The sequence below is a fragment of the Siphateles boraxobius genome, unplaced genomic scaffold, assembly GCF_051911475.1.
Source record: "Siphateles boraxobius isolate OS27281-9 unplaced genomic scaffold, OSU_SipBor_1 19, whole genome shotgun sequence".
Classification (NCBI taxonomy): domain Eukaryota; kingdom Metazoa; phylum Chordata; class Actinopteri; order Cypriniformes; family Leuciscidae; genus Siphateles; species Siphateles boraxobius.
Genome location: NW_027508799.1, coordinates 1356502 through 1377500, shown reverse-complemented (window position 1 = coordinate 1377500; position 20999 = coordinate 1356502). Strand labels below are relative to the sequence as shown.

The following is a 20999-nucleotide window of genomic DNA, read 5'->3' as shown; positions in this document are numbered from 1 at the left end:
GTTGACCCGCTGTTTGTCTATGTCATGGAGAGCTGTCCACAGCTGAATGGCCTCTGTCACCTGCAGGTCAGTGAGGTAAGGAGCCTCACGAAGAACAACCAGGTAACCTGCCATATCCTGGACCTTGTCCCACCCAGCAATGCCATCGGGCCCAATGACTGCTCCCTAGTAAATTCAGATTAATGTTAATATATGTGGAATAAAACGAGATTGAAATTAAATAAAGCCCTTAAAGTGTTTTACCTGAGCCTCGTCGGAGAAACTGCTTCCAGTGTCAGATGGCTGTGACAACACTGAAGGGGCAGGGGCAAGATGGTGTCCTTCTCTAGTTGATGTGGATGGCTCAGCCAGTGACACGTCAGCCATTGATACATCAGCCAGTGATGCTGGGGACTGAGGCTGAGGCAAAGATGAGGGGCTGTTTGCGAGATCATGGCAGGGGTCATTCTCGTACAGCACTGGAACTGTGATGTCCTCCGTGATCTCTTCCTCAAACCCCTCATCTTGCAGGTCTTGGTCATCAATTTCCTCCACCAGCCTGTCTTCATCCTCTGGGTTCTGGAGCACTGGAGTCAGTGTTTTGCCAGTCTGGCTGTAAAGGTACTCTATTCCTAGCAATTCACCTACGAGAATAAAAGGGGAAAAACTATGTCTTAATATTTTGTCTAGTACATTTAAGGCTAAATTGATACTTAGTAGAGTATTACAAAATAACAAATTAATGAATGTCTTGCCTGTATATGCTCCAGGAGGGCGATAGCGCTCATCCCAGGGCTTCCCAAAGACTGTCTTGCTAAGCTGGTCCACAACCTCTCTCATGGGACTGCCATATGACCGGATGGAGGACGCTCCTTTTATGGCATCTTCCATCCGGTCATCATTCCAACGCATCAAGCCCTCAAGGAGATAAGCTTGAAAATGCGCATCACTGGCACTGGTTCCTAAAAGTAAAAAAAAAAAAAAAAAAAGGGTTTTATATGTCACATATGTACAATATATTTACTACACATGAGGTGCTATGAAGTAGCTGGTTACATGTAATAGAGTTATGTAATTACATAAAAAAATTATTGTCATTATAACCAGAGTTATTAGTGATTTGTGAGGCAAGACAGCTTTGTCAATGCTTTTATGACATCAGAAAAGAACTGTAAAAGTGTGACATTTATTAATGTGACATTAATTTAACGTAATGGAAGCAGTTACAGTGCTTATATTTTTTTACAGAAAAATTACTAATCCATATGTATGTAATACCTGGAATAAAACGGTTCAGGTGGAGGCGGAATGACTCCAAGGAGGTAGAGCCTCGAGCACACCTGTAGCAGCACAGCTCCACACCGCCTTTCTTCAGTGTCCCCTTCTTTATGTAGAGCGGAAAGTGCTCTGGGTCTTGGATACACTGTACATGCTTCCGCTGTTCTTTCCATATCTGCTGGATCCGTTCATGGTTCAGAAGTGGAACTCCCAGAGTATCCTTCCCGTCCGCACTGTCAAACTGATCAATCAGTGACCCAATTAATATGGTGGTCTCCTCCTCCCCCCTGGTCCTCCTCCGGCAGTGCAGTGCCAACTCCCTCCGGTTAATGCGAGCACTGACCGCCTTTTCTGAGATGTAGCCAGTCTTCTTTGCTGCCAGCTCACCCTCCTTTGCACGGCGAAGAGCAGCCACATCCTCTGAATCCCACTGGAATATGGACATGGATAGACGTGCCATGAAGATCCCATAGAGCGGATGAGCCTCTGTCGTGACACCTGCAGCAAATCGCCGCATGAAATGCCAGATGTCCAGGCGCACTTCAAGCTCATCCCACTCCGAAAACATGGCCTTCACCTGAGACTGGCCGTGCTGACTGCTGCAATCTCTGTCCACGTACATCACCTTTGGGGATGCCTCTCCTGCCTCTCGGTAGCGTTTCATTAGGCCAGCTGCCATGGGGTCCAGTGCATGTCCCTCGGCGGCTGTTAGGACAGAGACAAGGACTTGGCCGTGTTCGTTACCAACATTTGTGCACCAGGCAGCTGTTCCTGAAGCAGCACCGGCAAGTTTTTTTGTGACCTATTGAAGAAAAAAAAGATTTTTAAAAACAAAACAAAATAAAAACTCATAACTGTGCATTATGTACACACACACACACATATCCATATCTGGACAATTTCTGGATATAAACAGGGCTGTGATACCTTTTTTGTGGAGTCCATCTTGAGAACAGAGCCAAATACAGATGTTATTTTGGCCTTGACCTCGTCCAGTCGCCCCAGAACATCCCTGGCGTACACAGCTAACAGCCACTTATTATTATTATTATTATTATTAGACTTTATTGTCCACCTTGGTGGAAATTTGTCTTTGACTTCTCCAAACATATATGCATCAGTGACACAACAGTTAAAATGACAAAATACACACAGTTTAAAAGTATGACACTACCACCGTCAACATACAACAACAGAAAATGGAAAGCAGCGCAGCCGATTAGAAGTTATATAAAACACAAAGACGCTTTCAGTTTAAATTAAGTTCCTGTATGGCATGGGGAATAAAGGATCTCTTATAAATGTTCCGGCTCGCCCTTGGGACCCTGAATCTACGGCCAGATAGGAGCAACTCAAACTCTGAGTTGAGTGGGTGTAGGGTGTCTGCTGATATCTGTCTGGCCTTCCTGAGTACCGCCCTATCATACACATCCCCAAGCTGCCTTTGTGACTTGCCAATCACCTTCCCTGCAATATTAACAATTTTGGAAAGCTTGTTTTTGTCTTTCACATTCAGATTGCAATACCAAGCTGTTATATTGAACTGTAAAATGCTTTCTACCAGACCCCTATATGCCATCTCAAGAATGTGTTGACTGACCTTGAAGCTCCTCAGCTTTCTAATTAAAAACAATCGCTGGTTAGCTCTCTTAAAAATACTCTCTGAGTTAACATTAAAACTTAAAGTGCAATCAATGATTGTACCCAAGTACTTAAAATTTTCCACTACTTCCACAGGCCGGCTGTTAAGTACAACAGGGGTGATGTTACTGGCCCCTCTTGGTTTCGTTCGTATTATAAGTTCTTTTGTTTTAGTCACATTAATTTCCAGTTTAACAGTCTGACACCAGTCCTGCAGTAAAGTGACTTGGCTAAAATAAGTTTCCTCATGTGCTGCATTATTTTCTGTGAGAAGTCCTACCAAGGCCATGTCATCAGCATACTTAAGTAAACTAACATTGGTGCTGTGCACAGTCATGTCATTTATATAGATTGAAAACAACAGAGGTGACAACACGCAGCCTTGTGGTGCTCCAGTATTTATGACAAGCTCATCTGAGTAGACCCCATTCATTAAGACTCTCTGAGGGCAGTCAGTTAATAAACTTCTAATCCAGTGAATGAGCCCACCATTCACATTCATCCTATGAAGTTGTTCTAAAAGAATATCAATTTGCATAGTATTAAAAGCAGATGTAAAATCAATAAAAAGAACCCGAGCAAGTGATTTTGGTTGTTGCAGATGTTTAGCTATTTGATTTACAAGAGTAAGAGTTGCGTCCTCTGTGCCCCTGTGTGACCTATAGGCAAATTGAAGGGGGTCAAGTTGATTCCCAACAGAAGCCATAAGATGGGTGCTGACCACTCTCTCCATACACTTGGCTAAGAGTGGAGTGAGTGCCACCGGTCTAAAGTCTCCAAGGTCTGTAGCCCTAGAGACCTTAGGCACAGGTATTATTGTGGACTTCTTCCATACGTTTGGAAAAACACCACAATTCAGCAAAATTTGGAACAGCTGAGTAAGAACCACTTTAAGCTGTTGAGAGCATACCTTTAGCACCCTTCCTTGGAGGCCATCAGGCCCAGGGGCTTTGTTTGGTCTGATTTTAGAGAGACACATGGCTACTTCTTCTTCAGAAAGCTGTATATGTTCATAACTACCAATCTGATCACAGGTAATATTGCACCCTATTTTTGGGTCTCTCACATCGTATCTTCCATAGAAAATGTTTAATCATTAACAAATGTGCCACAATCTGCCACGTTTACACTTTGTTTTTTTCTTTCCCTACCCATTATTGTATTTAATCCCTCCCATGCTTGTTTTGCATTGCCTGTACAAAATCTTTGCTCAACCTTATTCTTAAAATCTATTTTTGCTGTAAAAGCTTTACGCTTGAAATCCTTCTCTTTCTCCTTTACTAAGTCAGCTTCTCCTCTCAAAAATGCAGCCCTTTTCTCATTCAGACACATTTTAAGATCCTTTGAGAGCCATGGCTTGTTATTACTAAACACTTGAACTATCTTGGAAGTGATAACAGTTTCTTCACAGAACTTGATATAGCATGTGATTGTGTCTGTCAATTCGTGATGATCAGAGCATGCGTCAAAAAACATGCGCCAATCTGTAGAGTCAAAACAATCTCTTAGCTCCTCCTCCCCATCCTCAGTCCATTGACGTACAGTTTTCAGGAGTGGTTTTTCACGCCTGACTTTCTGTCTGTATGTTGGAAGGAGATGAATGACATTGTGATCGGACTTACCAAGAGGAGGGCGACTCACTGCCTTATATGCGTCTGGGATGTTACCGAAGCACTGATCCAGTATGCGAGTGGAGCGAGTGGGCGTGGTGACATACTGCTGCAGAGTGGGTAGATGAGGTGACAGCTGACATGTGTTGAAATCCCCCAAAATAAACACCGGCTGATCTGCTGATCGGGAGAGAGCAGCATTGAAGCTGTCGGTTATTATTTCCGCAGCTTCTTTGTTATTAGGCCCTGGGACATAAACAAGAATAATGGTGATTTGCCCAAACTCCCGCGGAAGGTAAAACGGCCTGATAGATACAGACAGCAGCTCATAGTCTCTAGTGCACACTCTCTTGAGTACTTTGAATTGTGAAGCCCAAGCGCTGTCAATAAACATACAGAGTCCTCCCCCGATGGATTTTTGAGATGACACCTTATCACGATCTGCTCTTATAACTGTAAATCCCTCCATATCAATGCAAGTGCTGTCCTCGTGAAGCCATGTCTCTGTGAAGCAGAGCAAATTACTCCTCCGAAAATCCTCATCAAATCGGAGACGTGTTGTGATCTCATCCAGTTTATTATTTAATGATCTGACGTTTGACAGAGTTATGATGGGAAGCGGGTGTCTGTTTCCTCGCCTTCTCAACCTGTTACGAACGCCCCCCCTCGAGCCTCTTTTTTTCGTTTTCCTACCTTGGGCTTTTCCATGAGGGGTTGATGATACGTGATTTAAGTCCACAGACACAGCTTTATTCCTTAGGGCAAGAAGAAATTCCCTCGAGTATGTAATCAGTGGCGACGTTCGTTCACTTCCTTCATTGTTCCCGGCTAGGGCAAAGTTCTCTCTAACGACAGCATATAGGATAAAAAAGATCACCACTGCGCGCAAGTAATCCATTTCCATGTTGCTTAACTCAAGGACGTGAACAAAACAAAAGTTTACAACACGATTAACGCCAAAAATTCACAAACAACAAACAAACGAACGGAGAAGCACAGGGTCAGCAGCCGTGCCGCGCCCCCTAGTTCCACTTAGGTTTAGGAAGCGCAGGTAAAAGGGGAGGCTCAGCAAACACAGGAGGCTGCACAAGGGAGGACCTTGTGAATGGTTCACAGGCAGTCAGGTACTGCAGGACACGCTGTGTCCATGCCTCACTGTGTTGTTCCATCAGCTTCTTGTAGAGCTGAGTCACACTGTTGCCCAGTGTCCTCTCCCTCATCATCCTCACCACCCGGTTGTCACATGAGTATCTAAAGAAACAACAGTATAATCATGCAAATGCTTTGGTTGGAAAAAATAACACAAATAAAAGCGCCTGATAATGAATGATTGTCATTATGAATTACCTGTATGTCAGCAAAGCTGGAAACTGACTGCGGTGGCCCATATCCAGCTGTCCTAAGATGTCCTCATTCCAAGCTGGATACTTCTTTTTGCAGCGTTTGCACTCCAGATACTCAGTGGCAAGGTCATACCACCCATCAATGTCCAAGACCTTGCGCACGGTACGGTAAAGTCCTGCCGCTGTAAGTCTGTGCTTACCACAGTCTGGGCGAACGCAGACAAGAGGAAACAACCACATCTTTAGCGGCATCCATAAGAAAATGGGCCGACAGAAGAAGAGGTCAGGTGAGGCGGGTGGCTGGGTGTTTATTAAAGGGGGCTGAGGAGGATACCACCAAAGCTTCAGCTGGGACACTATTTCTGGCTTTTCGGTTCGCATGTTGGCCTTAAACAGTGTGTTCCGGATCCACTCATGCTGGAAAGGTGGAAGATGATCTCTCCAGTGACTAGGAAGCTCAGCTGGTGGCTGATGATGAGGAAGAGCTGGTGTCTGTGCTGTTTCCGCTGATGGAGACGGACCGGCACAGGCCTCTGAGTGAACAGTAACATAAACAATATAAGGATGACTGTTATTTGATAGTAATATGCCATAAATGCAGTCCACAAACAGCCGGCGAAGCAGTAATTTTAAACAAGTATTAATAATAATTATGATTATATTTAGGAATAACAGTGAAGAAAATGGTATTAGTGTCAAGAAGCAAAGAACACAGTGTACACTTTATTGATGTAAGGAATATGGGATCAATATAGCTCTTTGAGAATGAGGATTAGATGGAATGAAAGAAGGAAAATGAGTCGTGATGAATTCAGTAAAAAAAAGTATGATGCCCACAGACATGAAGCATGCACACAGACACAATAAGGAAAAACTGTTCCTCTAATTATTAGAACAATGAATCTCCACCATCCTGTCTGCTCAGGTTGAGTGAGTGAGAAGAGCAAGCGGTGTGAAAAAGTTATCCAGTGATTGTTTAGCAACAGGTAAGTTCGGAAACGCAAATATATACACTGACACCTTTGGACATCCTTAAGGTTTGGAAGAAGTGCACTCAAAGAATGCCTCCCGCTTGAGGCATGATGTCACATAATTCTGTATTGTAAACAAAAAATATTTTAAAATGTTTATTTATTTTCAAAAATAATGATTCTCAGTGGGTTTCCACAAAACATTCTTATAATATTTGCATTTGTGTCATATGCCACACCTGTATTTAGCTGTGCTTCACATTGTGATGCAGCAAATACCAGCTCCTCATCATCATCTTCAGCAGTGGGAATGGAAGTGCCTGGAGCACAAATGTTAAAACTATTACTGTGATCAATACATGGAGACAAACATATGTAAGATGTTGCTTACTTACCAGTAGCGAAAAGCTGCTTTGGGACCAAATGTTTGGCTGGGGGTTCTGCTGCCGGAGGAGGTAAAGTGGACTGCAGTAATGGATCTGGAAACAACAAGTGGACAAGTTTGCCATGACGATAAATGAATACATGTAGAACTGCTGTAGGGAAAATTCTATATTTACACTCCTACTCACAGGGTTTAACTGGTGACATTAGTTTTTTTGCCAGCTGTGAAGGTGACAAATGTTTGCCATGCGCCAACAGTGCTTTCACAGTGGCGGTCTGCTGTAAACCAGTTTGGATGGCTGTAGGTGGACGTGCAGAGGCACTAGAGGTTGCAGGTGGAAGTGCAGAGGTACTGGAGGCTGCAGGTGGACGTGCAGGCTGATGTACACTGGTGCCCATATCAGAAGCCCGTCTTTTCAGGACATACGCCTTGAAAATGGCCATGTTAGTGTTGGGCCTGGCATCTGCCTTAACCAAGTACCTGATGAGGGATTCGGCCTCATTGCTCTGGTCTTCATAAACATCCTTCATGGACCGGCCCTGAAAGTCACCAAACTCCACCATCAAGCAGCCCTGGTCTCCAGTTGCCCGGGCTTCTGCTTGCATTTCCTGCTTCCTCTTATACTTCTCTACTTCTTCTGCCATCTCTCTAATATGAGAAGTGTACTGTAGGAACAGTTGTTTATTTTCTGACAGGGGGGTTGTCTGCGCTTTCTCACTGGAAATGCTGAGCACCAAATACACTGCGTACCCCAGAGAGTTTTCCAGGAGCCATCTAAATCTCTGACCCTGGTACATCCCAAACTGAAGTTTGCAGTGAGCCAGTACTAAAAACTGGTCACTGGGATCTCCACCGTTTGTGCAGACAAAAGTACTTGCCTCTGCCAGCACCTCCTCCTTCGATTTGGCCCTTCCAGACACCACATTTTGAAGTTGCTTCGCCTCCGCCGATGGCGCCATGAGGAGACGGTTTGATGTTGCTGACTGGCGACGAAAAACGGGGTATGCGTACATTTTCTGAAATGAAAATCAGAAAGAGACTATTACCTGTGTCAATCTAAAAGATACCTGTATGTTAAGTGTGATACAATAATTTAGCAAACTACACAGCAGGACTTAAATCATGTTTTTCAGGCATTTTGGGTGACAATATGGAAAGAAATTATATGAAATATTAGATATTATTATGAAAATCTTGGCAATTACTACTAACTCCCATTATTACACTTCTTTTTTCATTACATGTTGTCCCAAGAATACATTAATATGCAAATTAGATACATAGATACATTGTATAAAATGGGAAAACCCGCTTATGGCCATTTTACACACATATTGCATAAAGCAAAATGGAAGTCTATATCAAATCATTCTGTTATCTTTTATAACATAGTTGGGAATCATCTTCATACAAAGTTTGGTATATAAAATCCTGAAACCTAAACAATTTCAGGATATAAAACACTGATATAATTAAGCTATATCCTCCTGAGACCAAAAAAAGTGTAGTTAATTTAGTATTATGTGTGTCATTACATTGTTTAGAGCATAAGAAAGTTTTTTGCAAAAAGGTTTTTTTTTTTTTATAATGTTCATATAGGTTATACTATGTCTTCTGTAGAGGACACTAGGACTCATTTTTTATTATTATTTTATTTAAAGACATGAATAGGCAAAAACAATGTTTTTTTTTTAGATCACGTCTTTTTAAATAAAATAATAATAAAAAATGAGTCCTAGTAGTGTCCTATACAGAAGACATAGTATAACCTATATGAACATTATAAAAAAAAAAAAAACGTTTTTGCAAAAAACTTTCTTATGCTCTAAACAATGTAATGACACACAAAATACTAAATTATTAACTAAACTTTTTTTGGTCTCAGGAGGATATAGCTTAATTAGCGGCCGGCTAATTAACCTAACAGTAGCTACATGTTTTCTTTTCTGTATTTTATCATGGGAAAAGTTACAGGTTCACAGGTACTGAAGTAAACCTGTAATATACACGCTAGCTAGCTATATTGGCATGTCTAATTTTCCAAAAATACACAATGTATATGAATAAATATTAAACGATTATACAGTAATGAAGAATAGCCTTACCTGTTGCAAAGATGACAATAATAGGAGCCGCTGATTGGTCAAAAGTACGTCACAGAAGAGAAACACGATTGGTCAAAAGTAAGCCATGGGAGAGAAACGCGATTGGTCAAAAGTAAGCCACAGGAGAGAAACGCGATTGGTCAAAAGTAAGCCACAGGACAGAAACGCGATTGGTCAAAAGTAAGCCACAGGAGAGAAACGCGATTGGTCAAAAGTAAGCCACAGCAGAGAAACGCGATTGGCTCACGTGGGCTTACTTTGGGCTTACTTTAGCTCAATCGGTAGGAAGCAGCAAGCGCAAGCGAGAGGTAGTGGGATCGATGCCTGCATTCTCCAAGGCTGTCCATCCTTTTTACGCCCCCCCTTCAAGGGGCACTACCTAGATGAGCTCTTGCGGCTCAGTGCTGCCGAAAAAGTTTTTTTGAACGAGGTGCTGCACACATTCCTGGAAAAGCAGGTCCCACCGAGATTTGAACTCGGATCGCTGGATTCAGAGCCCAGAGTGCTAACCATTACACCATGGAGTGTGTCAAATTTTCCCATGAGCAGCAGAGATTTAAGTCATTGAGTCCAGAAGCACGATAGCAAGGAGCAAATGAAGCCTTTGCTTTTTAAGCCCATGTTTCCCCGATTCCGACTCGGTTTGAGAGTGCCAATTTCACCGCCACGTCAGCAGTTGCGCATCACCTCTGTTTTTTCCCTCCCTTCCACAAAGAACCTAAAAAGGTTCCACCGAGATTTGAACTCGGATCGCTGGAGTCAAAGCGCAATTTTTTGATTAAATTAAATTAAAAGGTAGCCAGTGCAAAGTTGCCAGCACAGAGGAAATGCGGCCTCTTTTTTGTGGTCATTGGAAATCACGCTGCAGCACCTGCACACGTGCTAGGGATCGCGCCTCGTCTTTGTCTTTGAGAGCGATGGACACCTCTTCTCCATCATCGAGGGGAATTAGCTCAAATGGTAGAGCGCTCGCTTAGCATGCGAGAGGTAGCGGGATCGATGCCTGCATTCTCCAGTGCTGTACATCCTTTTTACGCCCCCCTTCAAGGGGCACTACCTAGATGAGCTCTTGCGACTCAGTGCTGCCGAAAATGTTTTTTCGAACGAGGTACTGCACACATTCCTGGCAAATGATGGTCCCACCGAGATTTGAACTCGGATCGCTGGATTCAAAGCCCAGAGTGCTAACCATTACACCATGGAACAAACACACCCTGATAGCTGGCTGTCTGAGAGGCAGATAACGATGAGGCTAGGTGGAATCAGGTAGATAAGAGCTGGCGTTTGGTCAATAGACCGCCTCGACTAAGAGAGGTACGGCCAGGTACTTGTGCGGTTTAGCCAGCAGTCATGTCTGGGAGACCGCCAGTCATTTTCGAGAAGAGCAGAGCGAAGGTCCCAGAGAGAAAATGAGTTGCCCGTACGGGGATCGAACCCTTGACCTTGGCACTATAAGCACCGCGCTCTAACCAACTGAGCTAACCGGCCTCTCTCTGGCTCATTTTATCCCCAATTTCTCATAAATATCCTGGTTGCCCTAATCAGGCTGAAGAGATTAAAAGCAAAGCCTGATAATGGGCTCGTCCGGCATTTGAACCCGGGACCTCTCGCACCCTAAGAGAGAATCATACCCCTAGACCAACGAGCCTAAACATACGCCCTCCCTGCTGCTGCCGGGCCGAAAACATTAAAGCTTGCATGGCTTAAAGCGCAATATTTTAATTAAATCTACAATTAAAAGGTAGCCAGTGCAAAGTTGCCAGCACAGAGGAAATGCGGCCTCTTTTTTGTGGTCATTGGAAATCACGCTGCAGCACCTGCACACGTGCTAGGGATCGCGCCTCGTCTTTGTCTTTGAGAGCGATGGACACCTCTTCTCCATCATCGAGGGGAATTAGCTCAAATGGTAGAGCGCTCGCTGCGCAAAAGAAGGGGCCCAATCTTTGCGCCCCCGCACACAAGCCAAAAAGACGCGAAAAACGAGAATTTGCCCACAAATTTCCCCTGCAACATTATTAGGGCTATATTTTAGTCACATTTAAAACAAGTCACCCTCCGCGGGCTGGATTCGAACCCGTGTTCTGCGTGTGATCAACTGCGCCTGCGTCTTCATTTATCTATGACATCATTATATTGATTTATATTTTTTTGTGTGTATTATTATTATTTTTAAATATTGCACATTACATGTTGTTGATTATTTAATAAAATGAATAAAAATGGAGGGATATGATTTGATTGACATGATTTATCAGATTTGTTTTAAGACACTTCAAATATTTTATTAAATGTTTTTTTTGTGTATATTATTTTAAAAAAAATGCTTATTACATGTTGTTTATGATTGAATAAAATGAATAAAAATGTTTCTTCAAATATGTGTGTTTTTTGTGAGGGATATGATTTGAGAGATATGATTTATTAGATTACTTTAAGACACTTTAAATGTTTTATTAAAATGAATACACACAAATATTTCAATGGCACTTAAAATGTTTTAAAATGAATACACAAATATTTAAATGACACTTTAAATGTAAAAAAACAAATATTAAAATGAATACACACAAATAATGAAATGAGTACACAGACACAAACACACAAATATACATATATATATATATATATATAGGACAATATGAAAGACTGGGTGGAACCATGTACAGTAATATATACAAAATATATACAGGAAAAAAGCAAATTGTTTATTGAGGAGGTGGAGTTTGGCTTGTATTTTGCTGGCGCTGTTCTGCCAACCAGTCATCTAAAGATTTTCCATTTGAGGCACGCAAGCAAAATGTGGCATTACCATATCGGCTATGGCCAAACTCTTTGGTTTTGGGCTGCCCACATTTGCTGCACATGTTAAAGGTTACCCCTCGCACATACTTCCTCTTATGGACTCCGCTTTCCGTCTCCTGGGCCCGCCGGCGCCTGTTCCTCTGGGTGTAACGGGCTGGGCCTGCACCGGATGTTGAAGCACCAGAAGGTGGAATCACCATTGACACGGTCATGTCTGGGTTAAGGACTAGTGACAATGACCCAGGTGCTGAAATGGGCTGCACAACTCCTGATGCTGTGGGGGCATTTGCAATGGGGCACACCATGGTGGTGGCAGCAGCAGGCCGTCGACCTGGTCGCAGAAGAGGAGCCTGTCCTTCTCGATTTGGCGGAAGGGTAAATGTATGTTTTGGGCGTGAGGTCGATGCCGCTTCATCCAATTTTTCCCTCGGTGGAGGAAGCTGCGTATCAGCCACAGCAATTGGGTCAGGTGGAGTCAGTCCCTGAGCGAGGACACTCATTTCCTGTTTTTTCTGCTGCCGTTGAAACCTGAAAATAAATTACATGTATTATATATATGTTTAAAAAAGTCTTCAGTTAATTTGAAGAAAATAATGTGCCTTGCTTACCACTGAATGAGTGTCTTCTGGTTTAGCTCAAACAGCTGGATCATTGTTTCATCCATCAGCCTGTGATTGTTAAGCACCAGCTCTCGGATGTGGTGGTAATCCGAGAGGATTTTAGACCACCTGGGGCGGCAAACTCCAGCCTTCTTGGTCGGCGACTTGTGTAAAGCACACAGCTTTGTACAAATGGCCTCAACCAAGCGGCTGGTGCTGGGCCACTGTGCTGGTCCCCCGGGATGTCCAATCAGACACCGTTTTACACTCTCCACACCCGGTGTGACTCCGGACCACTTTGGTGCCTTAAAGCGTCCATGTGTCAGCTGAGGCTGATGTCGAGGCTGATAGTTGACCCGCTGTTTGTCTATGTCATGGAGAGCTGTCCACAGCTGAATGGCCTCTGTCACCTGCAGGTCAGTGAGGTAAGGAGCCTCACGAAGAACAACCAGGTAACCTGCCATATCCTGGACCTTGTCCCACCCAGCAATGCCATCGGGCCCAATGACTGCTCCCTAGTAAATTCAGATTAATGTTAATATATGTGGAATAAAACGAGATTGAAATTAAATAAAGCCCTTAAAGTGTTTTACCTGAGCCTCGTCGGAGAAACTGCTTCCAGTGTCAGATGGCTGTGACAACACTGAAGGGGCAGGGGCAAGTTGGTGTCCTTCTCTAGTTGATGTGGATGGCTCAGCCAGTGACACGTCAGCCATTGATACATCAGCCAGTGATGCTGGGGACTGAGGCTGAGGCAAAGATGAGGGGCTGTTTGCGAGATCATGGCAGGGGTCATTCTCGTACAGCACTGGAACTGTGATGTCCTCCGTGATCTCTTCCTCAAACCCCTCATCTTGCAGGTCTTGGTCATCAATTTCCTCCACCAGCCTGTCTTCATCCTCTGGGTTCTGGAGCACTGGAGTCAGTGTTTTGCCAGTCTGGCTGTAAAGGTACTCTATTCCTAGCAATTCACCTACGAGAATAAAAGGGGAAAAAATATGTCTTAATATTTTGTCTAGTACATTTAAGGCTAAATTGATACTTAGTAGAATATTACAAAATAACAAATTAATGAATGTCTTGCCTGTATATGCTCCAGGAGGGCGATAGCGCTCATCCCAGGGCTTCCCAAAGACTGTCTTGCTAAGCTGGTCCACAACCTCTCTCATGGCACTGCCATATGACCGGATGGAGGACGCTCCTTTTATGGCATCTTCCATCCGGTCATCATTCCAACGCATCAAGCCCTCAAGGAGATAGGCTTGAAAATGCGCATCACTGGCACTGGTTCCTAAAAGTAAAAAAAAAAAAAAAAAAAAAGGTTTTATATGTCACATATGTACAATATATTTACTACACATGAGGTGCTATGAAGTAGCTGGTTACATGTAATAGAGTTATGTAATTACATAAAAAAATTATTGTCATTATAACCAGAGTTATTAGTGATTTGTGAGGCAAGACAGCTTTGTCAATGCTTTTATGACATCAGAAAAGAACTGTAAAAGTGTGACATTTATTAATGTGACATTAATTTAACGTAATGGAAGCAGCTACAGTGCTTATATTTTTTTACAGTAAATTACTAATCCATATGTATGTAATACCTGGAATAAAACGGTTCAGGTGGAGGTGGAATGACTCCAAGGAGGTAGAGCCTCGAGCACACCTGTAGCAGCACAGCTCCACACCGCCTTTCTTCAGTGTCCCCTTCTTTATGTAGAGCGGAAAGTGCTCTGGGTCTTGGATACACTGTACATGCTTCCGCTGTTCTTTCCATATCTGCTGGATCCGTTCATGGTTCAGAAGAGAACTCCAAGAGTATCCTTCCCGTCCGCACTGTCAAACTGATCAATCAGTGACCCAATCAATATGGTGGTCTCCTCCTCCCCCCTGGTCCTCCTCCGGCAGTGCAGTGCCAACTCCCTCCGGTTAATGCGAGCACTGACCGCCTTTTCTGAGATGTAGCCAGTCTTCTTTGCTGCCAGCTCACCCTCCTTTGCACGGCGAAGAGCAGCCACATCCTCTGAATCCCACTGGAATATGGACATGGATAGACGTGCCATGAAGATCCCATAGAGCGGATGAGCCTCTGTCGTGACACCTGCAGCAAATCGCCGCATGAAATGCCAGATGTCCAGGCGCACTTCAAGCTCATCCCACTCCGAAAACATGGCCTTCACCTGAGACTGGCCGTGTTGACTGCAGCAATCTCTGTCCACGTACATCACCTTTGGGGATGCCTCTCCTGCCTCTCGGTAGCGTTTCATTAGGCCAGCTGCCATGGGGTCCAGTGCATGTCCCTCGGCGGCTGTTAGGACAGAGACAAGGACTTGGCCGTGTTCGTTACCAACATTTGTGCACCAGGCAGCTGTTCCTGAAGCAGCACCGGCAAGTTTTTTTGTGACCTATTGAAGAAAAAAAAGATTTTTAAAAACAAAACAAAATAAAAACTCATAACTGTGCATTATGTACACACACACACATATCCATATCTGGACAATTTCTGGATATAAACAGGGCTGTGATACCTTTTTTGTGGAGTCCATCTTGAGAACCGAGCCAAATACAGATGTTATTTTGGCCTTGACCTCGTCCAGTCGCCCCAGAACATCCCTGGCGTACACAGCTAACAGCCACTTATTATTATTATTATTATTATTAGACTTTATTGTCCACCTTGGTGGAAATTTGTCTTTGACTTCTCCAAACATATATGCATCAGTGACACAACAGTTAAAATGACAAAATACACACAGTTTAAAAGTATGACACTACCACCGTCAACATACAACAACAGAAAATGGAAAGCAGCGCAGCCGATTAGAAGTTATATAAAACACAAAGACGCTTTCAGTTTAAATTAAGTTCCTGTATGGCATGGGGAATAAAGGATCTCTTATAAATGTTCCGGCTCGCCCTTGGGACCCTGAATCTACGGCCAGATGGGAGCAACTCAAACTCTGAGTTGAGTGGGTGTAGGGTGTCTGCTGATATCTGTCTGGCCTTCCTGAGTACCGCCCTATCATACACATCCCCAAGCTGCCTTTGTGACTTGCCAATCACCTTCCCTGCAATATTAACAATTTTGGAAAGCTTGTTTTTGTCTTTCACATTCAGATTGCCATACCAAGCTGTTATATTGAACTGTAAAATGCTTTCTACCAGACCCCTATATGCCATCTCAAGAATGTGTTGACTGACCTTGAAGCTCCTCAGCTTTCTAATTAAAAACAATCGCTGGTTAGCTCTCTTAAAAATACTCTCTGAGTTAACATTAAAACTTAAAGTGCAATCAATGATTGTACCCAAGTACTTAAAATTTTCCACTACTTCCACAGGCCGGCTGTTAAGTACAACAGGGGTGATGTTACTGGCCCCTCTTGGTTTCGTTCGTATTATAAGTTCTTTTGTTTTAGTCACATTAATTTCCAGTTTAACAGTCTGACACCAGTCCTGCAGTAAAGTGACTTGGTTAAAATAAGCTTCCTCATGTGCTGCATTATTTTCTGTGAGAAGTCCTACCAAGGCCATGTCATCAGCATACTTAAGTAAACTAACATTGGTGCTGTGCACAGTCATGTCATTTATATAGATTGAAAACAACAGAGGTGACAACACGCAGCCTTGTGGTGCTCCAGTATTTATGACAAGCTCATCTGAGTAGACCCCATTCATTAAGACTCTCTGAGGGCATTCAGTTAATAAACTTCTAATCCAGTGAATGAGCCCACCATTCACATTCATCCTATGAAGTTGTTCTAAAAGAATATCAATTTGCATAGTATTAAAAGCAGATGTAAAATCAATAAAAAGAACCCGAGCAAGTGATTTTGGTTGTTGCAGATGTTTAGCTATTTGATTTACAAGAGTAAGAGTTGCGTCCTCTGTGCCCCTGTGTGACCTATAGGCAAATTGAAGGGGGTCAAGTTGATTCCCAACAGAAGCCATAAGATGGGTGCTGACCACTCTCTCCATACACTTGGCTAAGAGTGGAGTGAGTGCCACCGGTCTAAAGTCTCCAAGGTCTGTAGCCCTAGAGACCTTAGGCACAGGTATTATTGTGGACTTCTTCCATACGTTTGGAAAAACACCACAATTCAGCAAAATTTGGAACAGCTGAGTAAGAACCCCTTTAAGCTGTTGAGAGCATACCTTTAGCACCCTTCCTTGGAGGCCATCAGGCCCAGGGGCTTTGTTTGGTCTGATTTTAGAGAGACACATGGCTACTTCTTCTTCAGAAAGCTGTATATGTTCATAACTACCAATCTGATCACAGGTAATATTGCACCCTATTTTTGGGTCTCTCACATCGTATCTTCCATAGAAAATGTTTAATCATTAACAAATTTACCACAATCTGCCACGTTTACACTTTGTTTTTTTCTTTCCCTACCCATTATTGTATTTAATCCCTCCCATGCTTGTTTTGCATTGCCTGTACAAAATCTTTGCTCAACCTTATTCTTAAAATCTATTTTTGCTGTAAAAGCTTTACGCTTGAAATCCTTCTCTTTCTCCTTTACTAAGTCAGCTTCTCCTCTCAAAAATGCAGCCCTTTTCTCATTCAGACACATTTTAAGATCCTTTGAGAGCCATGGCTTGTTATTACTAAACACTTGAACTATCTTGGAAGTGATAACAGTTTCTTCACAGAACTTGATATAGCATGTGATTGTGTCTGTCAATTCGTGATGATCAGAGCATGCGTCAAAAAACATGCGCCAATCTGTAGAGTCAAAACAATCTCTTAGCTCCTCCTCCCCATCCTCAGTCCATTGACGTACAGTTTTCAGGAGTGGTTTTTCACGCCTGACTTTCTGTCTGTATGTTGGAAGGAGATGAATGACATTGTGATCGGACTTACCAAGAGGAGGGCGACTCACTGCCTTATATGCGTCTGGGATGTTACCGAAGCACTGATCCAGTATGCGAGTGGAGCGAGTGGGCGTGGTGACATACTGCTGCAGAGTGGGTAGATGAGGTGACAGCTGACATGTGTTGAAATCCCCCAAAATAAACACCGGCTGATCTGCTGATCGGGAGAGAGCAGCATTGAAGCTGTCGGTTATTATTTCCGCAGCTTCTTTGTTATTAGGCCCTGGGACATAAACAAGAATAATGGTGATTTGCCCAAACTCCCGCGGAAAGTAAAACGGCCTGATAGATACAGACAGCAGCTCATAGTCTCTAGTGCACACTCTCTTGAGTACTTTGAATTGTGAAGCCCAAGCGCTGTCAATAAACATACAGAGTCCTCCCCCGATGGATTTTTGAGATGACACCTTATCACGATCTGCTCTTATAACTGTAAATCCCTCCATATCAATGCAAGTGCTGTCCTCGTGAAGCCATGTCTCTGTGAAGCAGAGCAAATTACTCCTCCGAAAATCCTCATCAAACCGGAGAAGTGTTGTGATCTCATCCAGTTTATTATTTAATGATCTGACGTTTGACAGAGTTATGATGGGAAGCGGGTGTCTGTTTCCTCGCCTTCTCAACCTGTTACGAACGCCCCCCCTCGAGCCTCTTTTTTTCGTTTTCCTACCTTGGGCTTTTCCATGAGGGGTTGATGATACGTGATTTAAGTCCACAGACACAGCTTTATTCCTTAGGGCAAGAAGAAATTCCCTCGAGTATGTAATCAGTGGCGACGTTCGTTCACTTCCTTCATTGTTCCCGGCTAGGGCAAAGTTCTCTCTAACGACAGCATATAGGATAAAAAAGATCACCACTGCGCCCAAGTAATCCATTTCCATGTTGCTTAACTCAAGGACGTGAACAAAACAAAAGTTTACAACACGATTAACGCCAAAAATTCACAAACAACAAACAAACGAACGGAGAAGCACAGGGTCAGCAGCCGTGCCGCGCCCCCTAGTTCCACTTAGGTTTAGGAAGGGCAGGTAAAAGGGGAGGCTCAGCAAACACAGGAGGCTGCACAAGGGAGGACCTTGTGAATGGTTCACAGGCAGTCAGGTACTGCAGGACACGCTGTGTCCATGCCTCACTGTGTTGTTCCATCAGCTTCTTGTAGAGCTGAGTCACACTGTTGCCCAGTGTCCTCTCCCTCATCATCCTCACCACCCGGTTGTCACATGAGTATCTAAAGAAACAACAGTATAATCATGCAAATGCTTTGGTTGGAAAAAATAACACAAATAAAAGCGCCTGATAATGAATGATTGTCATTATGAATTACCTGTATGTCAGCAAAGCTGGAAACTGACTGCGGTGGCCCATATCCAGCTGTCCTAAGATGTCCTCATTCCAAGCTGGATACTTCTTTTTGCAGCGTTTGCACTCCAGATACTCAGTGGCAAGGTCATACCACCCATCAATGTCCAAGACCTTGCGCACGGTACGGTAAAGTCCTGCCGCTGTAAGTCTGTGCTTACCACAGTCTGGGCGAACGCAGACAAGAGGAAACAACCACATCTTTAGCGGCATCCATAAGAAAATGGGCCGACAGAAGAAGAGGTCAGGTGAGGCGGGTGGCTGGGTGTTTATTAAAGGGGGCTGAGGAGGATACCACCAAAGCTTCAGCTGGGACACTATTTCTGGCTTTTCGGTTCGCATGTTGGCCTTAAACAGTGTGTTCCGGATCCACTCATGCTGGAAAGGTGGAAGATGATCTCTCCAGTGACTAGGAAGCTCAGCTGGTGTCTGTGCTGTTTCCGCTGATGGAGACGGACCGGCACAGGCCTCTGAGTGAACAGTAACATAAACAATATAAGGATGACTGTTATTTGATAGTAATATGCCATAAATGCAGTCCACAAACAGCCGGCGAAGCAGTAATTTTAAACAAGTATTAATAATAATTATGATTATATTTAGGAATAACAGTGAAGAAAATGGTATTAGTGTCAAGAAGCAAAGAACACAGAGTACACTTTATTGATGTAAGGAATATGGGATCAATATAGCTCTTTGAGAATGAGGATTAGATGGAATGAAAGAAGGAAAATGAGTCGTGATGAATTCAGTAAAAAAAAGTATGAGTAAAAAGTATTCACAGACATGAAGCATGCACACAGACACAATAAGGAAAAACTGTTCCTCTAATTATTAGAACAATGAATCTCCACCATCCTGTCTGCTCAGGTTGAGTGAGTGAGAAGAGCAAGCGGTGTGAAAAAATTATCCAGTGATTGTTTAGCAAAAGGTAAGTTCGGAAACGCAAATAAATACACTGACACCTTTGGACATCCTTAAGGTTTGGAAGAAGTGCACTCAAAGAATGCCTCCCGCTTGAGGCAAGATGTCACATAATTCTGTATTGTAAACAAAAAATATTTTAAAATGTTTATTTATTTTCAAAAATAATGATTCTCAGTGGGTTTCCACAAAACATTCTTATAATATTTGCATTTGTGTCATATGCCACACCTGTATTTAGCTGTGCTTCACATTGTGATGCAGCAAATACTAGCTCCTCATCATCATCTTCAGCAGTGGGAATGGAAGTGCCTGGAGCACAAATGTTAAAACTATTACTGTGATTAATACATGGAGACAAACATATGTAAGATGTTGCTTACTTACCAGTAGCGAAAAGCTGCTTTTGGACCAAATGTTTGGCTTGGGGTTCTGCTGCCGGAGGAGGTAAAGTGGACTGCAGTAATGGATCTGGAAACAACAAGTGGACAAGTTTGCCATGACGATAAATGAATACATGTAGAACTGCTGTAGGGAAAATTCTATATTTACACTCCTACTAACAGGGTTTAACTGGTGACATTAGTTTTTTTGCCAGCTGTGAAGGTGACAAATGTTTGCCACGCGCCAACAGTGCTTTCACAGTGGCGGTCTGCTGTAAACCAGTTTGGATGGCTGTAGGTGGACGTGCAGAGGCACTAGAGGTTGCAGGTGGACGTGCAGAGGTACTGGAGGCTACAGGTGGACGTGCAGGCTGATGTACACTGGTGCCCATATCAGAAGCCCGTCTTTTCAGGACATACGCCTTGAAAATGGCCATGTTAGTGTTGGGCCTGGCATCTGCCTTAACCAAGTACCTGATGAGGGATTCGGCCTCATTGCTCTGGTCATCATAAACATCCTTCATGGACCGGCCCTGAAAGTCACCAAACTCCACCATCAAGCAGCCCTGGTCTCCAGTTGCCCGGGCTTCTGCTTGCATTTCCTGCTTCCTCTTATACTTCTCTACTTCTTCTGCCATCTCTCTAATATGAGAAGTGTACTGTAGGAACAGTTGTTTATTTTCTGACAGGGGGGTTGTCTGCGCTTTCTCACTGGAAATGCTGAGCACCAAATACACTGCGT

General features: G+C 43.4%; 1 non-coding gene across 1 annotated transcript; it reads right to left on the bottom strand.

Annotated features, from left to right (window-relative positions):
- Positions 1–10446: 10446 nt before the first annotated feature.
- Positions 10447–10518, bottom strand: trnaq-uug (transfer RNA glutamine (anticodon UUG)). The gene has a single exon. It is a non-coding gene; the product is annotated as a tRNA-Gln (tRNA).
- Positions 10519–20999: the final 10481 nt, after the last annotated feature.